Raw genomic sequence first — 25,666 nt, 5'->3', positions numbered from 1 at the left:
TCCGTCTTTCAACTGATACACTTGGTGCTTAGGAAAAGGCCAATTAGCCTCCTTGTAAAAATATATTTTCCCAGCTTTCTCTATTCTCACTACTTGCTCTTTTACACTTCTGTATTTGCTACCTCTGGTGGGGGGGGGGGGCTCCTACACATGTCCTAAAATGCAGAAGAACCCAGGATAAAATAGGGACCCCTATGACGTTTCAAAAAAATGCGAGCTGCGACTTCCGGTGGGACGGCATGGCGGCAGGAGTGCCTTGCTGAAGCTCCTCAGCAAGGACCCACAGAGTGCGGCCGGGTAGAGCAAATAGCTCCCCTCCTCAGCCGGATCGAGTGCTGAGGGTACGCGAAACCGAGCAGGATTACCCGAAGGTCCCGTAAGCCACCTTCCCCTCAAGGGAGGGGGCGAAAGGGACCCGGGAAGATATCCGCCGGTAGCGGGCAGCCCTGTGGGGAGCAGGGGGGAACCCCTGCAGGAACTACCGTCGCTCTTCCACCTATTTAAGAGCAAAGAATTCTAAAAATAACAAAATCCCTCGGGTCTGAGGGTAAGTAACCGGATAAATCTTACATTTTCTGACTCTGCGAAGGAAAGAAAAGGAAGTGTGAAATCGGGGCAAAGCTACCCGTTTCTCTTTCCGTTCCGTTCCTCGAGTTCGGAGCTAAGTGTTGGACTTATTGGATTTGACCAATTGTGATTTAAAGAAACAGGACTAATTTGGATGATTTTGGTATTTGGGGAAATTGGAGGACGAAAGAGCCGAATTGATTGACTGGATACGCTTGATGCGGGAAACCTACTTTAAAAACTAATATAAATACAGCAATTTACAACTCTGCATTCCAAATTTAATATCAACTTGGAAGGTTAATTTCCCTCCCCTCCCCCTCCCGCTCCCTTTTATTACTCCGCCATTCTTGTTTATAAAGTGCCTGAAGGAAAGATAAACATTCTCCGACCTTGGCGCCATGATGTTTTGACTCCGACGCGACCTTCTTGTAAACAACGAGGGAGACCGGAAGAAGCAACAGATATTAGGGAAGAGGAGGAGCCAGGGAGCTGGGGAGCCATTTTAAGCGGGACCAATAGGTCGGAGGACATATCGGGAACACCATCAGGTGGAAGTTGGCGTCTTAGGGCGGAAAGACAGCGCCCGCCATTACAAAGAAGGGCGGAAGTGTAAAGAATATTGATTAAATACAGAATTAAATAGAGACTTGGAGAGGAGGAGACAGGAGAAGATAGAAGGAGACAGAAGGAGGACAACACAGACAGTAAATTGAACGTGGATCGACCAACGGAGTGACAACAGAGCCAACAACGGATCACACAGAGCGACGTGGGACAGAGGTGTAAACCTAGAGAAGAAACGGAGACAGCAGATGGACGGCAGGGGCAGCTGGAGCGGCGGAAGATAGGAGGAATCAATTTCTTTTTTTGTTTTTCTTATTGATTAGCAATTTAAATATAAATTTTTGAATGTGTAATTTTTCCCCCATTTTATAAATTCAATTAATTGTGGCTACGAATCAATTAAAGGAGTTAATAAATTAAAATAAGTATTAAAAATTAATTAATTAATTAATTGTAATTGAATTGATCTGATTTTAGAGACAACCTGAGAATGGTTATAGATATGATTGAATATTTTGAAGCTAATCCTCAAAAAGAAGTAGCTTTTCTTGCTATTGATGCAGAAAAAGCATTCGATAATCTTAACTGGGATTTCTTTAAAATTTTAATGAAAGAAATGGATTTGGGACACCAGTTCACTACGGCAGTGGAAGAAATTTATAAGACCCAAAAGGCAAAGGTACAAATAAATGGTCAAATTTCTGAAGAACTTAAGATTGAGAAGGGCACCAGACAGGGATGCCCTATCTCACCCCTAATTTTCATAATGGCATTAGAAATTCTGCTGAAAAATATAAAGGACGATAGAAATATAAAGGGGGTTAAAATTGGTAAACAAGAATTTAAGACCAGAGCCTATGCCGACGATATAATTGGGATAATAGAAAACCCACGTGAAAACATTAAAGACTGGCTGCTTATGATTGAACAGTTTGGGAAACTAGCAGGCTTCAAATTAAACAAACACAAAACCACTATTTTAACAAAGAATATGACAAAAGAAAAGCAAGAAAAATTGAAAGAAATATCGGGGCTAACAATTGTTAATAAGATGAAATATCTGGGAATATGGATCACATCGAAAAATGCCCAACTCCTTACAAATAATTATGAAAGGCTATGGAAGGAGATACAGAAAGATATAGAGAAATGGAAATATTTGAATCTTTCCCTTCTGGGTAGAATTGCGCTGATTAAAATGTCAATTTTACCGAAACTACAGTACCTTTTTCAGAATATACCTATAATTAGGAATATGAAGAAATTTGAAGAATGGAGAAAAGACATTTCAAAATTTGTATGGAAGGGGAAAAAACCGAGAATAAAATATCAAATCTTGACAGACAAAAAAGATAGAGGGGGATTTGGTCTCCCTAATTTCAAATTATACCATGAAGCTAATGCCCTTATTTGGTTAAAGGACTGGATGACCTTAAAAAGGGAAAAACTTCTTACTTTAGAAGGCCACGACCTTCGGGTAGGCTGGCATGCCTATCTATGGTATGGAAGAGAACAGAAGGAAAGAAATTTTGGCAATCACTTCATCCGTTCCTCGTTAATCAGAATCTGGGAGAGATACAAAAATTATTTTTACTCTAAAACTCCTCTTTGGATCTCCCCTATGGAAGCCAAACAAAGGAGATTACTGGGCTGGACGACCTGGCCAACTTACAAAGAACTTTTAAATAAGGACTCAATGGTTTTGAAACCCCATCAAGAAGTCAACCAAAATTTTCCTAGAATCACCTGGCTACATTATTTGCAAATTAAGGAGCAATACACTCAGGATTTAAAACAAGGATTTCAGATTAAAGAAGTATTTTGGGACAAATTCTTAAAAACAGATACAAAATGTATAACCAAATTATATGAAAAACTACTAGAATGGTCAACGGAGACCGAATTAATTAAAGGATGCATGGTTAAATGGGCTGAAAATTTTAAAAGACCAATTGCGATGGCGGACTGGGAAATAATATGGAAGAAAAAATTAAAGTACACCTATGCGATGGATTTAAAGGAAAATTGGTTAAAGATGTTTCATAGGTGGTACATAACTCCAGTAAAATTGAACTGCATGTATAAGAATGTATCAAAGAATTGTTGGAAATGTAATGAACATGAAGGGACCTTCTTTCACCTATGGTGGAGTTGCAAAAAATCTCAAAAATATTGGAGAGTTATACACGATGAAATTCAAAAAATTTTTAAAAAGAATTTTCCAAGAAAAGCAGAATATTATTTGCTGGGAATAGTAGATGAGGAGATTAAATTGGATTCTAACGAGGACATTCTGTTTGTATATTTAACAACAGCTGCAAGAATGGTTTTCGCCAAGATGTGGAAACAGGAAGACATTCCAGGAAAATCCCAATGGCAAAACAAAATAAATGAAATGAAAGATATGGACATACTGACTTTTCTTTTGAAAAAGAATACAGGAAAAGTAATAAAGGAGACGAATTGGTCATCGGTTGAAGAATATTTGGATAAACTAGTATAAAAGAACACGAGGTGCAACGGAGGACTGGAAGAGGAACCCAACTCTTTCCTTTTTATGAGCGGGGTTCCTGCAACCCATTTTTCTTTTATACACATACATAAATATAAATGAAAGTTGATATCTGAGCAGAATCAGAAGGGAGTCCTCCCTTTTTTTTTTTTTTTCCGGACTTTTTTGGACTTTTTTGGATTCCCCCCTCCCTTTTTTTTTTTTTTTTGATTATCTTTTTGGTCCCATTTTTCCCCCACCCCTTTTTATCTCTTAACTCTTTACTTTTCCCACTTTTCTATCTTCTTTCATTATTCCCCCACTTTCGATGTATTCTATAAAACCTAATAAAGATTTAAAAAAAAAATGCGAGCTGGTTCGGTTTAACAGCTGAAAAACACGTGTTTAAAAGGTGCACTTAAAACCCAATTTTGGCCAAAAATGTGCCTATTTGCATGACTGTATATTACTGTAGTCAAGGAAAACATTTGTATACCTTGGTGTGGATGGTTCCAGAAAATATGCGCATTTTAAAATCCTGAAACAGCTTATCTGGGCTGTAAAGAAATGGCACCACAGACACACAGGTGGCTATATCAAAGCACAAATGGAAAGCAATTACAATGAGAGGTCTCTGCAATCATACCTTTGTTCTGATCTTTATGAAATTAAACAGAGCTTGAATTTACAGTAGGGTGGAGACATAATAAGAAATCTGCTTATGTGTACATTTAGATGTTTGAATGAGCGCATATGATATCCAGCACATCTTGGAGCATCTTTTTTTAAAAAACAAACAAACAAACAAACTTCCACTGAATATTCCCTGTTCATTTTGTGGATTTCTAAAATCTGCTACAAACGAAGGTGTCAGTATGGTGGGGGACTATTTACCAGAACTGATAGGATGGTGATAACCATTTACAGGGACTGTGTTTGGATTTGCTGCAGGGTCCTGCGATTTCTTACCCCACTTATTTGCCCCGCATTTTTATGCTATCTGGAAGTGTCCTGGCTTAAACCATGTTACAGCGATGTTTTAAAATATGTACGTGAATCTTATCTTACTGTGATCCTGTTACACCAGTAATCCAGAATAGAGAATGTGCTTATGAGAAAATGCTGAATTCACATTATAGGAATGCTTCTGATCCTCAGTCATGTAATCTCAAATAAACGTCAGGCCAGAATTCTGAAGAAATCCATCCCATTTTGTAGCTGACATAATGTCTACAAGCACATTTCTGTAGCAGATATTCTTGGCAGCGGCTCAACCAATTTTGATAAATGGTAATAGCAATATGCTAAGTTTTGGGCTTTTGATGTGTTTAACTGAGTCTGTCTGCAATACTGAAAGGAAATGTATCTGCAAAAATATGTCAATGTGACCATGGCGCAAATCCGGGGAGAGTGCAGATGAGTTCCCTCTATCAGCTCCAGGTTCCCATGCGGGGACATGAGAGAAGCCTCCCACAAGGATGGTAGTAATATTAGTATTATTATTTCTTACACACCTCTCCTTGAGGCAGGGTGCAACACAGTTAAAAACACATAATTTTAAAACATTATGTAAAATACCTATATTGAAACATATTTCTATGAAAGACATATATTAAAATACACAGAAAAAGATTAAAATACAGTAAATATTATTATTATTAAACTTTATTTGTACCCCGCTAGCATCTCCCGAAGGATTCGATGCGGCTTACACAGGCCGAGGCCTCAACACACAACACAACAATACAATCTAAGCAAATCAAACAATTAAAACCAGAATAAAGCAAAATAAACAACAGGCACAATACACAATAAAACAGGGCCGGGCCAGAGCAATGGGTACAGGATTAAAAGTGCTGATGTGACAGGAGGTGTATATAGGGCTTCCAGGGCAAGTGCGATGTGCGATGTGCAGCTATCATTGGTTCTGATAAAGTGCTTATGGGACTTGGTGGTGGAGATTTCCTAATCTGAGAAGGCGCATCGGAAAAGCCAGGTCTTCAAGTTCTTTCTGAAGGCAGCCAATGTAGGGGCCTGTCTAAGGTCTTTGGGGAGGGTGTTCCAGAGTCGGGGGGCCACCACGGAAAAGGCCCTGTCCCGCGTCCCCACCAAGCGCGCTTGCGACGCCGGTGGGATCACGAGCAGGGCCTCTCCAGATGACCGAAGAGAACGTGTGGGTTCGTAGATGGAGATGCGGTCACGCAGGTAGGCTGGTCCCAAACCGTTCATTAGTTACTGTAACTGGTCTGACTGAGGTGTTTTGAACTAATTGACGTTTCCAAACTTGGTACAGAGGTAGCCCAATGTAAAGTGCATTGCACAAGTCCAAACTTGAGGTTACCAGCATTTGCATGGCCATCTTTATGTCCTCAAATTCTAGGAAGGGCTGCATTTGGCATATCAGTCAAAGTTCCTGCCCATCACATCTACTTGGACTGATATTTACAGAGACGGATCCGGGTGCACTCCCAAGATGCTAACACAGTCTTCTGGGGGAAGTGAAACTCCATTCAGAAGTGCTTGATACATCCTCATCTCTAAGTTAAGACCCTTGATGGCAAGCACCACTGTCTTGTCTGGCTTCAGTTTCAGTTTGTTTTTCCTCAACAGCCCATTACCTCCTCCTCTAAGAAATCATTTAGAGGAGTGTCCTTAGCTGATACTGTTTTGGAAGGCATGGGGAAATATATTTGGATGTTATCCTCTGTTATCCACCCCATTCCTCTGAATGATCTCTCCTGCAGGTTTCATGTAAATGTTTAAAAGCATTGGGGATAGAATGGCACGCCAGTTCTGTGGGACGATAGTTCTTTTGAGGAGCAGCTATCCCTAAGTGCCAAAATTTGGAACCTGCCTGAAAAGTACAACCTCAACCATTGCAACACAATGCCTCCAATTCCCAAACCCCATACGCCATTCATAGAATCATAGAATCATAGAGTTGGAAGAGACCTGGTGGGCCATCCAGTCCAACCCCATTCTGCCAAGAAGCAGGAATATTGCATTCAAAGCACCCCCAACAGATGGCTATCCAGCCTCTGTTTAAAAGCTTCCAAAGAAGGAGCCTCTACCACACTCCGGGGCAGAGAGGTACACTGCTGAACAGCTCTCACAATCAGGAAGTTCTTCCTCATGTTCAGATGGAATCTCCTCTCTTGTAGTTTGAAGCCATTACTCCGCGTCCTAGTCTCCAGGGAAGCAGAAAACAAGCTTGCTCCCTCCTCCCTATGACTTCCTCTCACATATTTATATATGGCTATCATGTCTCCTCTCAGCCTTCTCTTCTTCAGACTAACCATGCCCAGCTCCTTAAGCCACTCCTCATAGGGCTTGTTCTCCAGACCCTTGATCATTTTAGTCACCCTCCTCTGGACACATTCCAGCTTGTCAACATCTCCCTTCAATTGTGGTGCCCAGAATTGGACACAATATTCCAGGTGTGGTCTAACCAAGGCGGAATAGAAGGGTAGCATTACTTCCCTACATCTGGACACTATGCTCCTATTGATGCAGGCCAAAATCCTATTGGCTGTTTTTGCCGCCACATCACATTGTTGGCTCATGTTTAACTTGTTGTCCACGAGGACTCCAAGATCTTTTTCAAACATACTGCTGAAAGATATTCCTGAAAGATACCATGGTTGATGTTATTGAATGCCACGAAGAAATTGAGAAGCACCAACAGGGACACTTTCCCTCATCTATTTTAAAATGGAGATCATCCATTAAGGTGACCATCACAATTAGGGCTGGGTAACCACGGAAAAATTTGTTTCTAAACTCGATTCGTTTTTAGGGGGTTTTTGTGTTTTGTTTCTTAAAAGAATTCCGAAATTTTCCTTTAAAAAAGTTCGAAGTATACAAAATTTCGTAAAATTACGAAACAATTACAAAACAATTTCGAAACAATTACGAATCGATTCGTTAATGGCGGACGCGATTGCGCAATATGCTAAAAAACCCTCCAAATGGGACAGGGGGAACTTCTGAAGCTTCCCTCTCCCTCTATTGTTGACTGTTGGTGTGATAATTTATTTTTTATCACTGATAAAACAAACAACAACCCTAAAACTTGCACCAGACATACGGAAATAATTACAAAACAATTACGAAACAATTACAAAATAAATTGAAAAAATTCGTTTCGATTTTTAATTACTCCTGTATGGCTCAATATCGGATCGTAAGCTAATTTAAATACGAATTAATAACGAATTACGAAATTAACGAACGAAACCGCCCAGCCCTAATCACAGTCTCAACTCCGTATCCTGCTCTGAAGTTGATTTGAAATGGGTCAATAAAGTGTGAGTCATCCAAGACTGTCCAAAACTAGTGGTAAAGGCTGATAGAAACTGTAGTATATCTATATAGTCCCACTTTGGCTACCTCTGTTGTAGGCCAATCAGGGATTCCATACAATAGCTTTGTGTTTGTCAGCAGTGAAGTTTAGCATGTCACAAAACAGAATACTCACCTTTTGGTGGATCTGTCAGGCAGTGATAATCTCAGCTCAGATTTCCTACGATCTACAAGAAAAAGAAGAAATTCTGCATCAAAGTTGGAAACATCAAGTTCAAATTTAAGATGTGTCAAGCAAAATCTAGTAGCAGCTACAGGTTTTCATGAGTTCTACAAAAGTTCTACAAAAGCTTAATTTCATGTTTTCCAGATGCTTACATAGTTGATTATGTTAATTAATAAAGTCACACAGATCTTCCTTTACACAGCTAGTATTTTAATTGCATCATTGCGTAAGAATATGAAAAATAAATACAGGTAAGTGAGGCGAAATCTTCCGAAAAGGGGCAAAAGCAGCAAAACTCTGTGTGTGTGTGTGAAGTTATACTTTTAAAATGTACCTATTCCGACTTGTCTGCAGATTCAACTTAAGAACAAACTTTGAACAAATCTTATTTACCTGTATTGACATGATTTCATTTGAAAATGTCATATCTACCATCATTTAAAAAGAAAATGAAGTTACTATGGAAAGTATATCTATTCTACATGCTTGTTTCCTTGTTTTTCAATAAAGTCTGGCCATTGTGTATTCTCTGGCTGAGCACCCATCTCTCCTCATCTTCTGGTAATGGCAGCATAGCTATATCAGGTGAATCAAATGTTTAAAAATACTTTCTTGTTAAATGAAACTTTCAGCCACTCTTAACTTTTTGAGATGTTGCCTGTGAAGCTGCATTTCCATCTGTTCTTAATGAGCGTCAGAATAATTACATTTTGCATTAGGAGAGGATGACTAAAGATTTCTGCTGTGTTTACATGCTGCCTAATTACTGTAAGAAAAATGTGACACAATGCAAAATGCACAGAAAGCTAAGGAAAAATCATCTGCTGTATCAATTACATCTCTGAATTCTGGATCTTTAAAAATTTCAACACAATAGCATTTAATGATTATAAGAAATACAAGGATTATATGTTAACCAAAGTAAACCATACAGAGTATATTGCTAAGAAATTTCCCAAATGTTTATATGCAGATTATAAAGCAAATAACTCGGTGTATTGTAATTAGAATCTATATAAATAAAAATGTAATGTCCGTTTGTGGGATTAACAGAACTCAAAAACCACTGAACAAATTGACACCAAATTTGAACTCAAGACACCTAACAACCCAATGTATGTCCTTCATTCAAAAAAATTGATTTTGTCATTTGGGAGTTGTAGTTGCTGGGATTTATAGTTCACCTACAATCAAAGAGCATTCTGAACCCCACCAACGATGGAACTGAACCAAACTTGGCACACAGTTCTCCCATAACCAAGAGAAAATACTGAAAGGGTTTGATGGGCAGTGTCCTTTGGCTTTGGAGTTGTAGTTCACCTACATCCAGAGATTACTGAGGACTCAAACAATGATGGATCTGGACCAAACTCTACACGAAAACTCAATATGCCCAAATGGGAACACTGGTGAAGTTTGGAGAAAATAGAATATACATTCGGGAGTTGTAGTTGCTGGGAGTTATAGTTCACCTACAATCACAGAGCATTCTGAACCCCACCAATGATAGAATTGGGCCAAACCTCCTACACAGAACCCCCATGTGGGCCACAGCAACGCATGGCAGGGGACGGCTAGTAAATAATAAAACAAAACAAAGTTTTTGAGAAATGTTATGGAAGTTGATTTGTATTCTGCTTCAGGTTTTTTTTGGGGGGGGGGGTTGTATGTCAGAAGCAACTTGGGAAACTGCAAGTCACTTCTCATGTGAGAGAATTGGCCGTCTGCACAGATGTTGCCCAGGGGATGCCTGGATATTTTACCATCCTCTGGGTGGCTTCTCTCATGTCCCCACATGGGAAACTGGAGCTGACAGATGGGAGCTCACCCCATCTCACGGATTCAAAACGCCAACTTTCACATCAGCAGTTCAGCCAGCACAAGGGTTTAACCCATGGCTCTCTACTTCAGTTACTTAAGTATACTTAATTAGGCAATATTTCCTCTCCCAGCTTCTCCAAACCTGGTGGAAAATCATTCGCCCATTTTCTGACTGGCAACTCAATAGAGTTTCCTCTGCCATGCATCTGATGTCTGGTAAAGTCACTTGCGGGACAGTGAACAATTGTGACTAAGTACCTATCAGGAATACAGAACAATTACCTATATTTACTCATCCGTAACTGCATACTTAATTACACAAATGTAGAAAACTGTCAATTATGCTTAGATTTTGTGTCTCAAACATATTGAGTTACCTTTTTTCCATTACAAAAACGTAACTCACTATCTTTGGAGCAACAGAAACTTCTCCACATGGGAATTTGTTTTCCAGTTCTGGTCTTTTACAAGTCTAGGTTTGTTTTTTTGTTTTTTGTTGTGTCAGGAGTGACTTGAGAAACTGCAAGTCGCTTCTGGTGTGAGAGAATTGGCCGTCTGCAAGGACGTTGCCCAGGGGACGCCCGGATGATTTGATGTTTTTATCATCCTTGTGGGAAGCTTCTCTCATGTCCCCGCATGGGGATCTGGAGCTGATAGAGGGAGCTCATCCGCCTCTCCCTGGATTCGAACCTGCGACCTGTCGGTCTTCAGTCCTGCCAGCACAGGGGTTTAACCCACTGCGCCACTGGGGGCTGCCTTACAAGTCTAGTGATAAACAAAGATAATGAGGAACTTACAAAGAAAAATCACTATTTTCAACTAAAATAAGGAAAGTTGCTCCAAAGTAGACAGGTGAATTACATCGTCCTCTACCGCAATTGCTTGCTACAAGACATAGACAGTTTTGAGATATCAGCTTACTTAAAACAGAGAGCCATAAGTCTATAAAACTACCAAAAAAAACCCTTGAAAAGGTGATATCCTAAAGGCCATGGTAATATGGTGATGTAATATTCATTTAGCACCAATGGCATGTTAGCACTGAAAGAAATACTGTCCACCTACACATTATGGTGGTATCTGCTATATTTTATCCATGGAAAACTGTTGGATAAAATTCTTTGTATTTCATGTGGTGGAGCTCACTCAATCTCTATCCTGAGAAATAAAACATGGGGAGAGAAAGTGTAGTAAACAGAAACAGAGTTGAAACTTTGGCAGTACTTGTGTTCTGTGGCAGTAGGCATCATGCTGATGGCTTAGTCATCCTGAATCCCACACCCAACACAAAACTACAATAAATACAATCCCTCCCGGCACTTCTGACTCACAAAAGAATTATAGTCTCTCAAATTAAGGTGGCATTTTTACAAATCTGTTTAGCAGTTAAGTGAATTACAGGTGTTATAGAGTGACACACCCAGTTTAATTGGTTCTCATGCTCCTCGGCTCTAAATCCAAACAATAAAATAATGGAGCACACTGGAGTTTGAAAAGAGGCATACAAGTCTAGCGAATGTTAGTTAAAAACAACAACATCAACTCAAAATTATGGAAGTCCACGATCATGTGACTTATCCACAACGAGTAATGAGTCCATAACATATGGTCCGCTGCTTTACAAAAATAGTGGGAAGCAATCAACTTTGCCTTTTAATGAGGACAGAAAGAATAAGCCCTGTAAAATGTAGTTTTGCTGAAACAAGAAAACCCTGCTAAGTGAAAAGCACGTGGCTTATATGCCTATTCTCTACAGTTTAACTAACTTCATTTGACAGCCCTGTTTTCCTGGTAAATTCCCTGTTAAATTCTACTTTTTGTTCCTATATTTTTGAAGATGGCTGTAAATAATCTATCAGTGTAAAAAAGAATTACCATTCTTAAGTGTCCACTTCCCTATAGAATGCCCGTATCTTCATACTGAACTACTGTAATGCTGTATTTAGCACTAGTCCTCGGAGTTTCATATAGGCTTGTAGGGGAGAGGTATTTTTTCCCCAAAAGCACTCACTCTGAGAAGGACGATAGAATAGATTTAACTATTTCTTACATGGAACTTCCCACTGAAAACTTTTCCCTTATGAACCATCAAGGTTGTTAAGATCTTCTGGAGGGGCCCTGCTCTCGGTCCCACCTCCTTCGCAATCGCGTCTGGTGGGGATGAGGGATAGGGCCTTCTCAGTGGTGGCCCCTCGGCTTTGGAACTCTCTCCCGATGGATATTGGATCTGCTCCTTCCCTCCTGACTTTCAGAAAGCTGGTAAAATCTTGGCTCTGGAACATCGCATTCTCAGAATGATGATCGAGTCAATAACTGCTGGCCACACTGACAGATGGTGATGAATTTGTGATTTATCTTGACAACTTGGCTTTATGTAATTATTTAATCTGTATTTTAATGTATTTTAATGTATTAACGTATTATGATATTAATATGTTTAGCTTATTTGTGTATGAATTTCTTGTTGTTAGCCGGCCTGAGTTCCTCTTCGGAGGTTGAGAATACCAGGTTATACCGCTGTGAGTTGCCTTCGGGCTGAGAACAGCGGTATATAAGTAAGGTAAATAAATAAATAAACAAATTATAAAAGCGCTAAATAAATAAATAAATAATAAAACCATTCCTAGCTACTGTTCCTGGGCTTCTAAATGCATTTTTAAACACCACGATGAAATACAGCATCCTTCTGAACCCATGAAGGATCAATTCTATGTTTCTAATATTTCACTAGCATGTCTGGAGCCCAGTGAAACAGTTTCCTCTAATGACTGAATTGGGAAACCATTGCAGTCCTAGCAAACTAATCAGGAAGGCAACACTTAGACCACCAGATGCTTAGCTCCCATCTACATATCAAATCCAGATTATCTGCTTTGAACTGGATTATATGGCATTGTAGAAGGGGCCTTAGTTTACCATAATTTGAGCAACAAGGAAATCTATTCTAATTAGGGCCGCATCCACACAGGGATGCAGGTATTCATGGAGAGCATCAAAAATGCAGGTATTCATGGAGAGCATCAAAAATGACATCCCACGAAATCTCTGTTTTGTAGTGAGATTATTTGTTAGCAGGAAAGAAGCAGGTTTTCTTGAAAGACCCGCGGCTTTCCTGCTGTGGGCGGTGTGTGGACTGCCTTTTCAGAAATCCTGGGACTTCTGAAGGGGTCGTCTGTACAGCGGGAATCATGAGAGGGCTTTAACCGCTTCCCCAAACCCTCCAACCCCCACTTTAAAAATAAAAGAACTGACTTGGCCTCCATTAGCATGGTACCGGAGCTCTCCTGGCACATAGGAATGACGCACCAGGAGAAAAGGGGAAAGAAGGAAAATCGCTCCTGCCCCCCCCCCCCTTCTTCTGGCGTATCATTACTACACACCAGAAAAACTCTGGCACCATGCTAAAGGAGGCTGGGTAAGTTCATTTTTTTAGAAAATGGGGTTGGGGGGTTGGGTGAGGGGGTTCTAGTGTCCGGATGTTCTCCTTGAAGGTTCTGGGAATGCAGCTGGACACCCAGCCGCAAAAGCACGGGCTTTTGCAGCTGCTGTGAGGGCTATAGTCTGCCTTGATCTGGGCTTCTTAAACCTGGATAGAAGCTGACTTTATCTCAGTGTGGAACTGCTCTAGGACATAAACTCTTTGGTTTCAGCTTCTAGCTATTAAACACATAGACACTCTGGAGATGTGTAGAGAATAGTAGGAAATGGGTTTATCTGAAATTCAGAATGGTTTGACGATAAAATTTATCCCCAAAAGCATAGTTCCAAAACAAGTGGACAGCCCCATCTGAAACAAAGCTGTTGAGAGAAGAAACCATTCTTATATGCACCACGATGGAAACATCCAGTACAACTAAAAAAAGCGTTCTTGCTTTCCCAAGTGACTGACTTCTAAAGACTTGTGTGTTCCTTTGAAAACTGAGTGTGTTCAAGACTGTAGCTGTAATACATGCCTCTTTATAGCAGATACAGTACTAATAAATGTTTTATTAGTCTGCAAGAGCTAACATGGCTGAAAGCACTTAATGAGGAGTTGTATAATCCTACAATATTCATTCCTCTCCGACCAAATTAAGTCCCAAGAGCTGTTCTTCCAGATACAGTAAATACACTACTGCAAGGAGGCAGCTCTCACCGTTTTATCCCCTCTGAAAGTCAAAACTGCCCTCAACTCTCTGACTTCTGATGTCTCTAAAAGTGAGAAATGTGCTGTTGCTCTCTGGTCCCATCTGCACTGTCATATAATCCACTTGTGCTATATTGCAGAGTCTGGAAGTTTACTTTTAAAAAGTAATGAATTTCTGGGTTGTTGTAGGTTTTTTTGGGCTATATGGCCATGTTCTAGAAGCATTTTTTGGGCTATATGGCCATGTTCTAGAGGCATTCTAGAATGCCTCTAGAACATGGCCATATAGCCCAAAAAAACCTACAACAACCTAGTGATTCCAGCCATGAAAACCTTCGACAATATAATGAATTTCTGTTACCTTTTACAGAACTGGAAACGCTGGCCCATTGCTAATACTCATTATAATAACAAAGTAATGTGCTACCTTATTTGTTGCACTACTCATTGCACTCTTCTTTTTTTGGAATAGATAATAACAAACATTTGCCTATGAAAAGGTTCTTCAAAACTTTTGAAAGTAGAAACTGTGACTAATTATAACAATTAATGTTCTTTTTGCTCACTAGATTATTTTGGGTTGGAATGTGGCTTCCTTATAACCCCATTGTCTCAAAATAACACATTATAAATAAACACATTGCTTGTTACTTGTTATTCCATTGTGAAAGAGTCAAGCTACTTTAGCTACATTTACAGAAGGTTACTTTTAAAAAAATTAAGGGCACTGTTTCATTACCCAGGCAGAGGCCACTAGGAGGTGCTAGAGGGAAAATAATAGTTCCTTTTCTCACTAGCACCCTCTATGTCCCTCTCAACTTCCCATTTCATAAAAAAGGTTGTTTCCCCAACAGGAAACAGGGAAATAGGTGAGAGGAATAACAGGAAAACAGGGGAAAATTGGTTTACTCCTTCAGCCCACCCTCCACCTCCATGCAATGGACTATCCTTCTCTCTTGAGTGCCCCCTAGTGGCCTCTGCCAGATAATGGAAGAGTACCAAAATAAGTTACAATTCAAAGGAATTTGAAAGTGTTTTGATAGTTGCAGCCCAAGCATAATTGGTCAGACCATTCTTCTGTTGACTTTTGACATATTACTTACCTATATGGAAATTTTCTTTTTAAAGAACAGAATTTAAAAGTCAAAGAAATCAGTTCCGTGACCTTCAACAATGTAGCATGATAGACTAGACATGTGATTTTATCGTATATTTGTATACTTGAAAACTTAATAAAAATTATTTTTTAAAAAACAACAACAATGTAGCATATTGGTTAGTGTATTTTTATAAGAAAATAATATTCTCTCCGGTGCAGTGCTAGGAAATATAATTATTTTTATTGCAATGATGATACTGCTTGAGGGATTCTGGCAGTTCCAGTGCCAAAATGTTACTTTCCCAGGCTCATCACAGTATTAACTTATATGAGTGAGAGGGGCCAACCCAACCCACATTAGTCTTAAAGGGAGAAGTATCCTGAATCTAGTGTTGGAAAGAAGAACCAAGAGGTGTCAATCCTGCAGAACGGATCCCTGTGTGCTTTAAGGGCCTTTCCTTTCAATGGCTAAAGGAAAAGACAGATACAGCAGTGTTATCAAATCCTATATCTATATAAATAAAAATGTAATGTTTGTTTGTGGGATTAACAGAACTCAAAAACCACGGGACGAATTGACACCAAATTTGGACTCAAGACACAACCCAATGTATGTCCTTCACTCAAAAAAATGATTTTGTCATTTGGGAATTGTAGTTGCTGGGATTTATAGTTCATTTACAATCAATGAGCATTCTGAACCCCACCAACGATGGAATTGAACCAAACTTGGCACACAGTTCTCCCATGACCGACAGACAATACTGGAAGGGTTTGGTGGGCAGTGCCTTTGGTTTTGGAGTTATAGTTCACCTACATCCAGAGATCAATGTGGACACAAACAATGATGGATCTGAACCAAACTCTACACGAATACTCAATATGCCCAAATGTGAACACTGGTGGAGTTTGGGGAAAATAGAATTTTGACATTTGGGAGTTGTATTTGCTGGGATTTATAGTTCACCTACAATCAGAGAGCATTCTGAACCCCACCAATGATAGAATTGGGCCAAACCTCCCACATAGAACCCCCATGTGGGCCACAGCAATGCATGGCGGGGGATAGAATCATAGAATCAAAGAGTTGGAAGAGACCTCATGGGCCATCCAGTCCAACCCCCTGCCAAGAAGCAGGAATGTTGCATTCAAATCACCCCTGACAGATGGCCATCCAGCCTCTGTTTAAAAGCTTCCAAAGAAGGAGCCTCCACCACACTCCGAGACAGCTAGTATATGTGTGTGTGTGTGTGTGTGTGTGTGTGTGTGTATACACACACATATACACACACACACACACACACACACACACATGCGCGCGCGCACACAAGTGGGAAATGGCCCTGAAAAGCCAACACAGCCACATTTAATTTCAAGAAGGGAGACTAAAGGCGGCTAAAGACACAGTTAGGAGGGGTTAGGAGGGGTCAAATCTATTCAGGAAGATTGGGGGATATTGTAAAAATCTATAATAAAGGATGAAAGAAAATGTATACCGCAGATTATGAAAGGCCCAAGTAAGACCAAAAGGATATCACTTTGGTTAAATAGCATAGCCACAGAAACCATAAAAGGAGAGAAGGAGGGGGAAAATTGAAGTTTTTTTAAAAAAATAAAAAAATGGGGCAAAGAAACCAGCAATCCAAAAAAAATGAAAAGAAGAAATTTGAGCCAAGGGATTTCAAAGCACAAACTCTTTGTTATTTTGTAAAACAGCTGGTAAAAAGTATCAGAAGGCAAGGAATAGGAGCGCATTGCACAAAAGATGTAAAACCATGAATAAGAAGCTATTAATTCAGAAGCAGCTCTGAGTCCCCTGTGGGGTGGAGAGAGAGCGAAATATAAATATAGAAAATAAATAAGAAGCCCAACTTATTCATTTATTGTAACAAACGGTTGAACATGTGCATTAATTGAAGAAAGGGAAGTTGGATGAGTATAACCAACTAACTAGTATATGAGGTAGTATAGTATATGAGGTAGTATAGGCTGAGCACCTCTTATCTGGAATCAGAAATCCGAAATACTTCAAAATCCAAAACTGTCTGCAGGTGTGTCTGAAATAGTGATGCCCTTCCTTTCCAGTGGTTCATTGTAGACCAGTGCTTCCCAACCTGTGGTCCATGGACCAGGAGTGGTCCCCAAGAACTAAAATATGGTCCATAGCCTCACCATTACTTCACAGTTGCTCCTTTCCACAATTGCTGTTGCAGGTTTGCCTTCCTCCATCCCCCAAGTCGTGTAGCTGGGCTTCCTCTTCCCCAGAGCGAGGAAGGGCTACTGAGAGGCATCCAAAGAAGTCCGTCTGCTGCTTGCCTCCCTGCCTGGATTCCTTGCCCACCTCCCCCCTTCTCTCCCTCTCTTTCTCTTAGAGCCGTAGCAAACTACTGGAAGCGAGAGCGAGCTTGTGCTTGAGCTCGCTCCGAAGCCCCACCTTTTTTTCCCCGAGGCTGCTCTCTCTCTTGCTAGTGTGCCTGTTTTCCCTTGCTAGGGAAGCGATGCGAGTGTACTCTCGCAGTTGGCAGAATTCAACTGTGAGCGTACGCTCGCATCCCTGCCCTCTGCAGTGGAAAACAGGCACGCTAGCAAGAGAGAGAGCAGCCTCGGGGGGAAAAAAAGGCGGGGCTTCGGAGCAAGCCCGAGTGCAAGCTTCCTGTAGTTTGCTGCGGCACGAGCGTATGCTCGCAACGCTGCCCTAGCAAAGGGAAATAGGCGGAGAAAGAGGCGGAGCATCGCTCGTGCTGGCTTAGTTTGCTCTCGCAAAATCCTAGTTTGCTACGGCTCTTAGAGTTTCTCTCGCTGGTGTAGCAGCTCAGTTGGCTGGAGGGAACGGAGGGGAAGAATTTTCATGCATGCGTGGTAACATCTCTGGTTTTTAGGGTTTAAAAGGCCTTTCTGCTGTGTTTTCTTTTGTTTTCATGAGTGAAGCACATACATTGGATTAATATGTGTTCGGTGGCCAAATTTGGTGACATTTGGCCTAGGGGTTTAGTTGTTTTTAGTGTCCTCACAATGAACAGACCATTTTTACATATTAAGATTTATACTTTACTGAGTGATGCCCTTTTCACAATTCAATGTGATTGTGATTTCATCATGGAGCCTTGGCCATGGCATAATCTCTCAGTTTACTACAGCTTGTGCATCCAGGGAATTGGAATATTCCAAAATCCAAAACTGTTCTTATGTATGGGTGGCACCTTTGTTTTCAAACTTTGTACACAAACTTTGTGTCATGCACAAATGATTTAAAACTTCATCTTCAAAGTATTCTACCCAGTTTTCATGTGCAGTTACTCATGTTTATATGAGAAATCAAAAATCTATTTGGAATCACATTCTCAACTTTCCTATACAAGGAAAGTTGAGAATGTGATGTCAGCCCTGGGGAGAGTTTGGAACATAAAAGCTGCATGAAGGAAAAGAATTAAACATCCTCCATTCCCATCCACAACTTCTTGGCTTAATCCTCTCCCTTTCAAAAGACTCTGATGGAGAGAAAGAGAGTTGATTCAAATGTTTCCCTGCTTCAGCCCATCTACATAAATAAAAATGTAATGTTCATTTGTGGGATTAACAGAACTCAAAAACCACTGGACGAATTGACACCAAATTTGGACACAACACACCTAACAACCCAATGTATGTCCTTCACTCAAAAAATTGATTTTGTCATTTGGGAGTTGTAGTTGCTGGGATTTATAGTTCACCTACAATCAAAGAGCATTCTAAACTCCACCAATGATAAAATTGGGCCAAACTTAGCTCAAAGGACTCCCATGACCAACAGAAAACACCAGAAGGGTTTGGTTGGCATTGACCTTGAGTTTGGGAGTTGTAGTTCACCTACATCCAGAGAACACTGTGGACTCAAACAATGATGGATCAGGGCCAAATTTGGCACGAATATTCCATATGCCCAAATATGAACACAGATGGAGTTTGGGGGAAAGAGACCTTGATATTTGGGAGTTGTAGTTACTGGGATTTATAGTTCACCTACAATCAAAGTGCATACTGAACCCCACAAACAACAGAATTGGGCCAAACTTCCCACACAGAAACCCCATGACCAACAGAAAATACTTAAGACAAGACCATCCAGTCCAACTCCCTTCAGCAGGGCAAGAAAACGCAAACAAAGCCCTCCTGACAAAGAGCCATCCAGCCATAGATATAGATAGATATGATTCACACACAGAGAGAGATATAGTATGATATATTTGAAAGGGACCCCTAAAGAAGGACAATAATATGTTGCATGTTCCAGAGTAGGCAAACCAGACAATCTCTACTGACAAAGAAACAACAAGAAGTACTGTTTATCCACAAGCATCAAGACATTACATATATTAGAAACCAACACTTTCTCATTACTTTATTTTTGAGATCACCAGACTGGGCCACAGCAACACCTGGCAGGGGACGGCTAGTTCTATTATAAAATGCCAACAAGACACTTTCTCTACCTGGGCCAGCACTGTTCGTTTCAATGTGAACTACAATTTTTTCTGAGAAATCATAGATGACATTCTTGGCATAGCTTATTTCCCAGCTTCCAGAATGACAACATCAGCAACAAACCACACTCTTTGACCCAACCAGATTTTATCCTAATTTCAAAACATCCTCACAAGATATAACCTTTGCTGCATTATCGCTTGGTTCCTAAATAGGAAATTGTTTTGAATGCTCAGCAGAAAAGGAAGCTGTTTCCTTGAATCGAAATGATGGGATATTTTGTTCAAATTAATGTTTACAAGCCACTACTGCTGCACTGTGACATTGATTCTTCCTATTGTTAGCGTGTCCCTGAATATCCAGGCTGAACATGCTGAGAATGATTACTCAGTGCTTTCAGCTCATGTTACTAGAAAGGGAGTCATGAGGACAATCCACAGCACCAGAGCATGAGGAGGCCTGCCTCAGTATGGATCCTTCTTTGAATGGCATGCTTGGTGGTGTTGCTATTTCTCTTTCAAGAACAATTTTCCACTAAATATATCATTATGGAGATGTAAGAGAATACCACATCCACCCCCCTCAATGGATTGTCACCTTGTCATGGGGAGGGGGCTTGTGTGTTTCAATGAACCTGTGGGTGTAACCGCCAGAGTCATGTACTCCCAGGAGGAGCTACAGGGGAAAATCCAGATCAAGAACCTTCTGAATACCTCAATGGCGGAACAAGTGGACAACAACATGGTAACATATTAAAATGGCTGTGAAGGCGGAAAAAAGGCTGCAACAGATGAGAAGCCACTATCATCGTGTTACACATGTTACAGGAGCCCCCGGTGGTGCAGTGGGTTAAACCCCTGTGTCGGCAGGACTGAAGGTCAACAGGTCGCAGGTTCGAATCTGGGGAGAGATGGATGAGCTCCCTCTATCAGCTCCAGCTCCTCATACAGGGACATGAGAGAAGCCTCCCACAAGGATGATAAAAACATCAAAAATCATCCAGGCATCCCCTGGGCAACATCCTTGCAGATGTCCAATTCTCTCACACCAGAAGCGACTTGCAGTTTCTCAAGTCGCTCCTGACAAGACAAAAAAAACATGCCACTGACTGAGACCCTCATTCTGTGAAGACTGTGTGCTGTTTGGCTGTTCATCAATCTCCACATATAAATCGAATTAATGCACAGGCAACTTCCAAGAAAAATAAAACAAAACCAACTGTCCACAAAAGTCAACATCGGCACTGAAATACAAGACCATCTGGGCTCTGTGAGTACCACATTTTCTTGAATGAAGCAGAAACTGTTTGAGGATGGGGATATTTGTAGGGAGACCAAGATGCTGTTTATAAAGCGATTGTCCTCCCAACCCCATTACATACCTGCGAAATGTGGACCATATACAGACATCACACTCAACTTCTGGAATTATACTATAAGAGTTTACTTTGAAAAATCCTGCAAATCTTTTGAGAAAACAAGTAGACAAATATCAGCGTGCTGGAAGAAGCAAAGACCAGCAGCACTGAAGCAATGATGCTTTGTCATCAACTGGCCATGTTATCCAAATGCCCGATTACCATCTCCCAAAGCAGTTACTTTACTCTCAACTCAAGAACGTAAAACAGAATGTTGGTGAACAAGAAAAGAGATTTAAAGATGTGCTTAAATCCAACCTTAAAAACTGTGGCATAGATACTAAGAACTGGGAAGCCCTGGCTATTGAGCAGTCTAACTAGAGGTCAGCTGTTACCAAAAGTGCTGTGAAATTCGAAGAGGCATGAATGCAGGGCAAAAGGGAGAAATGTGTCAAGATGAAGGCATGTCAAGCCAACCCTGACCAGGACCACCTTCCACCTGGAAATCGATGTTCCCACTATGGAAGAACTTGCAGGTCAAGAATAGGTCTCTACTGTCACCTACGGACCAACCAACAAGACCCTACACTTGGAAGGCGATCATACTCGGACACGAGTGATCACCGATGATGATGACCACATCCAAGTATGAAGAGAGCAGAAAACTCTAGAAAACCCAGGCTATTATTTTTGACCTATAAAACTGCGAGTATTACCTTGATCTTAAAACAAAAAGAACCACAATTGTGTTTTTGTTAAACTGATAAAAATGTTGGAGAAAGATGGATGCCATAAGATGTGAAGAGAACATACTGTCAGAGGCTCATAGACAGTAATCTTTTGGCCCATCGTGTTTTGGTTTTTTTTAACCCTGGTTCTTTCAAACACAAACACGAAAAACTACACATTGGATGTATCAACAGGAACACAGCATCCAGAAAAAGTGAAGGAAATCGTTCCATTCTATTCTGTTTTGTTCATATTTCTCTTAGAATACTCTCTCCCTTTTCTGGACACCATAGTTCAAGAAGGATATCAACATGCTGATCAAAATGTCGGAAAAGTCTAGAAACCAAGCCCTATGTTTGTCCTGGAGAAAAGATTGCAATTTTAAATATCTGAAGGGATGCCATGCAAGTTTCTTTTATAGTGATGCTGAAAATAAGTCACAAGCAATTATTTCAAAACTACTATATAAACATTAGATTGAAGTTCTCAAAAATAAGAAGACTGCTTCTTTGGAAAATTTTGAACAGAGGTTAGATGCATTGTCAAAGGCTTTCATGGCTGGAATCACTGGGTTGTTGTGGGTTTTTCGGGCTATATGGCCATGTTCTAGAAGGATTCTCTCCTGATGTTTCGCCTGCATCTATGGCAAGCATCCTCAGAGGTTGTGAGGTTAGACGGTTACTGATTATGCATAGCATGGCAGGAAGTCGGATTAGATGGCTCTTGTACCCCAACTCTGATTCTATGTTGCATCAATATTGTCTGTGCACCTTTAAGATCTCCTATCTTATCCACAGATAAATACTGCTATAATTAAAAGCATTTGAGAAAGTACAGCCTTGCCAACTAAATATTTCATCTGGAAATGAATTTGATTAAAAGAATATTTATGGCTTGGTGATTCACACATCTTGTGTGTCCCTCATTAACTTCCAGGAGCATGTTGGAGGACTCAAATGACTCACTTGAACCATACAGAGGTAATGGCTGTGTGGACTGGCATTTCCATGTGGGAGCAAGAAAATGAATGCTACAGTTTATGCTAAGAGCATCTGCCTGAAAAAGGGACATCAAGGCTGCAAGCCATCAGTGGCCAAGGGATCCCATATCAGTGGTTCAACAAATTTGCTATATGCTATTTCAGTTGGGCCAATGATGAAGTACTAAGGCCACATCATAAGAATAAAGGAAAGCTTTAAAAAGACAATTAGGCTGGGGAAAATGGAAGGAAAAAGAGGGCCGACCAAGGGCAAGATGGATGGATGGTATCCTTGAAGTGACTGGATTGACCTTGAAGGAGCTGGGGGTGGTGATGACCGACAGGGAGCTCTGGTGTGGACTGGTTCATGAAGTCACAAAGAGTCGGAAACGACTGAACGAATGAACAACAACAATTTCAGTTGGATTCCTGATACTAAATTATCTGTCCAAAGTGCTAAATCCAAAATGGGAGGATTCAGTCTCATAGATAGTTACTTCATAGTATATAATAGAACTGCAGCCCTGACAAGAAAGCCAACATCCTGCCTTGCATAAGTCACATCAGGCATGAATCAAAAACTTTAAGCCAACTAGACTAGATTGTGAGATAATTCCATGGTATCCACTAGCAGTATAAGTCCACAGCTTCAAAGAAAATAGGCATGCCTTGTATTTAATATATCTCTTCAATGATTTCAAATTTGGGTACTGTTTCATTATCTGGGCAGAGTCATCAAGGGGGCACTAAAGAGAGAAAGATAGTCCATTTTATTGGGGGGGGGGGATTGAAAATGGACTATTCTCTCTCTAGTCTCCCCTGGTGGCCTCCACTGGATAATGGAACAGTATCCAGATTTGTTCCCATACTTGTTGCATATCAGAAAGGAATATCAGAGAAAACTATGGTAGATTGCCATCAGAAGATTGGGAGATCAGCTGATAGAAGAAGCTAATGAGTTGCTTTGAACCCATGTGCCAAGTCCAACTTTGAGGCATGTGTAGTGATTATTTTTGTACTCAGCATTTTGCACTAAGTAATAAACTGGTTTTCCAGCAAGTGTCTATCTATCCATCTAGTCCAGGGGTCCTCAAACGACGGCCCGAGGGCCAGATATGGCCCTCAAATGTCATTTACCCGGCCCTCACTCAGGGTCAACCTAAGTCTGAAACGACTTGAACGCACACAACAACAACAACAACAACAATCCTATTTCATCAGCCAAAAGCAAGCCCAAACTTCCCACTGAAATACTAGATATTTTATATTTGTTAAGATTGTTCTTCATTTTAATTATTGTATTGTTTTTAAGTGTGGTTTTTTTTTTTGCACTACAAATAAAATATGTGCAATGTGCATAGGAATTCATTCATGTTTCTTTCAAATTATAATCTGGCCCTCCAACAGTTTGAGGGACTGTGATCTGGCCCTCTGTTTAAAAAGTTTGAGGACCCCCGATCTAGCCAGTCACCATGGGGGCTGGCACTGATTCCTGCTAATCTCCTACTCTTGGGGCCCTTTAGAAGCAGCAATTGCAAGTTTGGCAGGCCCGTAGCTAGGATTTTGTTTCGGGGGGGGGGGGCTGAGTCTGAGTGAAAGAGGGTCTACCCTAGCAAACCTTTTGTATCGTTACCCCAATACCCCCATGCATATGGGATATATTGAGCATGGTGATCAGATCATGATATGAATAAATATAACAGTTTAAATAATGTACCAGTAAGGCCTTCTCGTGGACCACCATGAGAATTTGGGGAGGGGCTGAAGCCCCCCCCCCCCCCGGCTACATGCCTGGTTGCAGGAAAATACGCACAAGTGGTCAGGGAGCTGGGCGATATCTGAGTGGTTCAAAACAGAAACTGACCAATAGGCCACACTTTTCGCATGCCTCCTTTTAGAGAATTGGTGGGCAGAGGTTCAACTTTTGTACGAAGATGTGCTTCTATAAGAGGCAGGAGAGAATTGTGATATTTGTCTTCTATAATGTTTTTCTTCCTTCATACAGAGAGAGTACCAGTGAACAGAAGAGATACATCTGAATCTGATGCTGAATTAAGCAAAGGCGGCCTTTTAGCTGATTAACAGCTAAATCTTGCCAATTAATCCATTAAACATGACAGTCCTAATAATATATTATATCCTCACTTTGTGGAATACTTAAAGATGTAGATCACAGGAAGCAATCATCATATTTATAAAGAATCCTGTCTACCTTAAAAACCTTACCTAATTCATTGCTTTATCTGATGCTCTCTGATAGACTCTCACCCATAATGGGGATTGATGGATTAGGGCCAGCTAAACACCCACTGGAACAGCACACCCTGCTCTTTTTAAAAAATGATGCCTATAAACACTTTGTGTCATGTTAACACTCTTCCAATGGTGCTAGGAATCTCTCCCTCACTCCCCATCAGCTCCCAAACACATCATTCTTGGAAACATGTATGTCAGTTATTTAAATCCTTGTTTTGTCAAAGGCTTTCATGGCCGGAATCATTGGGTTGTTGTAGGTTTTTTCGGGCTATATGGCCATGTTCTAGAGGCATTTCGCCTGACGTTTCACCTGCATCTATGGCAAGCATCCTCAGAGGTAGTGAGGTCTGTTGGAACTAGGGAAAAGAGTTTATATATCTGTGGAATGACCAGGTTGAGACAAAGGACTCTTGTCTTCTGGAGCTAGGTGTGAATGTTTCAACTGATCACCTTGATTAGCATATAAAGGCTTGACAGTGCCTAGAGCAATCTTTTGTTGAGAGGTGATTAGATGTCCTTGTTTGTTTCCTCTCTGTTGTTGTGCTGTTCTAATTTTAGAGGTTTTTTTTTTAATACTAGTAGCCAGACTTTGTTCATTTTCGTGGTTTCCTCCTTTCTGTTGAAATTGTTCACATGCTTGTGTATTTCAATGGCTTCTCTGTGTAGTCTGACATGGTGGTTGTTG

General features: G+C 40.6%; 1 protein-coding gene across 19 annotated transcripts in view; it reads right to left on the bottom strand.

Moving 5' to 3' along the window:
* MAP2 (microtubule associated protein 2) overlaps window positions 1-25,666 on the bottom strand; it is a 395,260-nt gene that overhangs the window by 304,739 nt on the left and 64,855 nt on the right. For all 19 annotated transcript variants that reach the window (XM_067470260.1, XM_060782323.2, XM_067470268.1 and 16 more), the window contains exon 2: window positions 8,103-8,154. The gene's annotated coding sequence lies outside the window, so the exon portion shown is untranslated. The remainder of the gene's footprint in view (window positions 1-8,102; window positions 8,155-25,666) is intronic.

This window comes from Anolis sagrei, chromosome 1 (assembly GCF_037176765.1).
Source record: "Anolis sagrei isolate rAnoSag1 chromosome 1, rAnoSag1.mat, whole genome shotgun sequence".
Taxonomy (NCBI): Eukaryota; Metazoa; Chordata; class Lepidosauria; order Squamata; family Dactyloidae; genus Anolis; species Anolis sagrei.
This window is presented reverse-complemented; position numbering and strand designations above follow the sequence as displayed.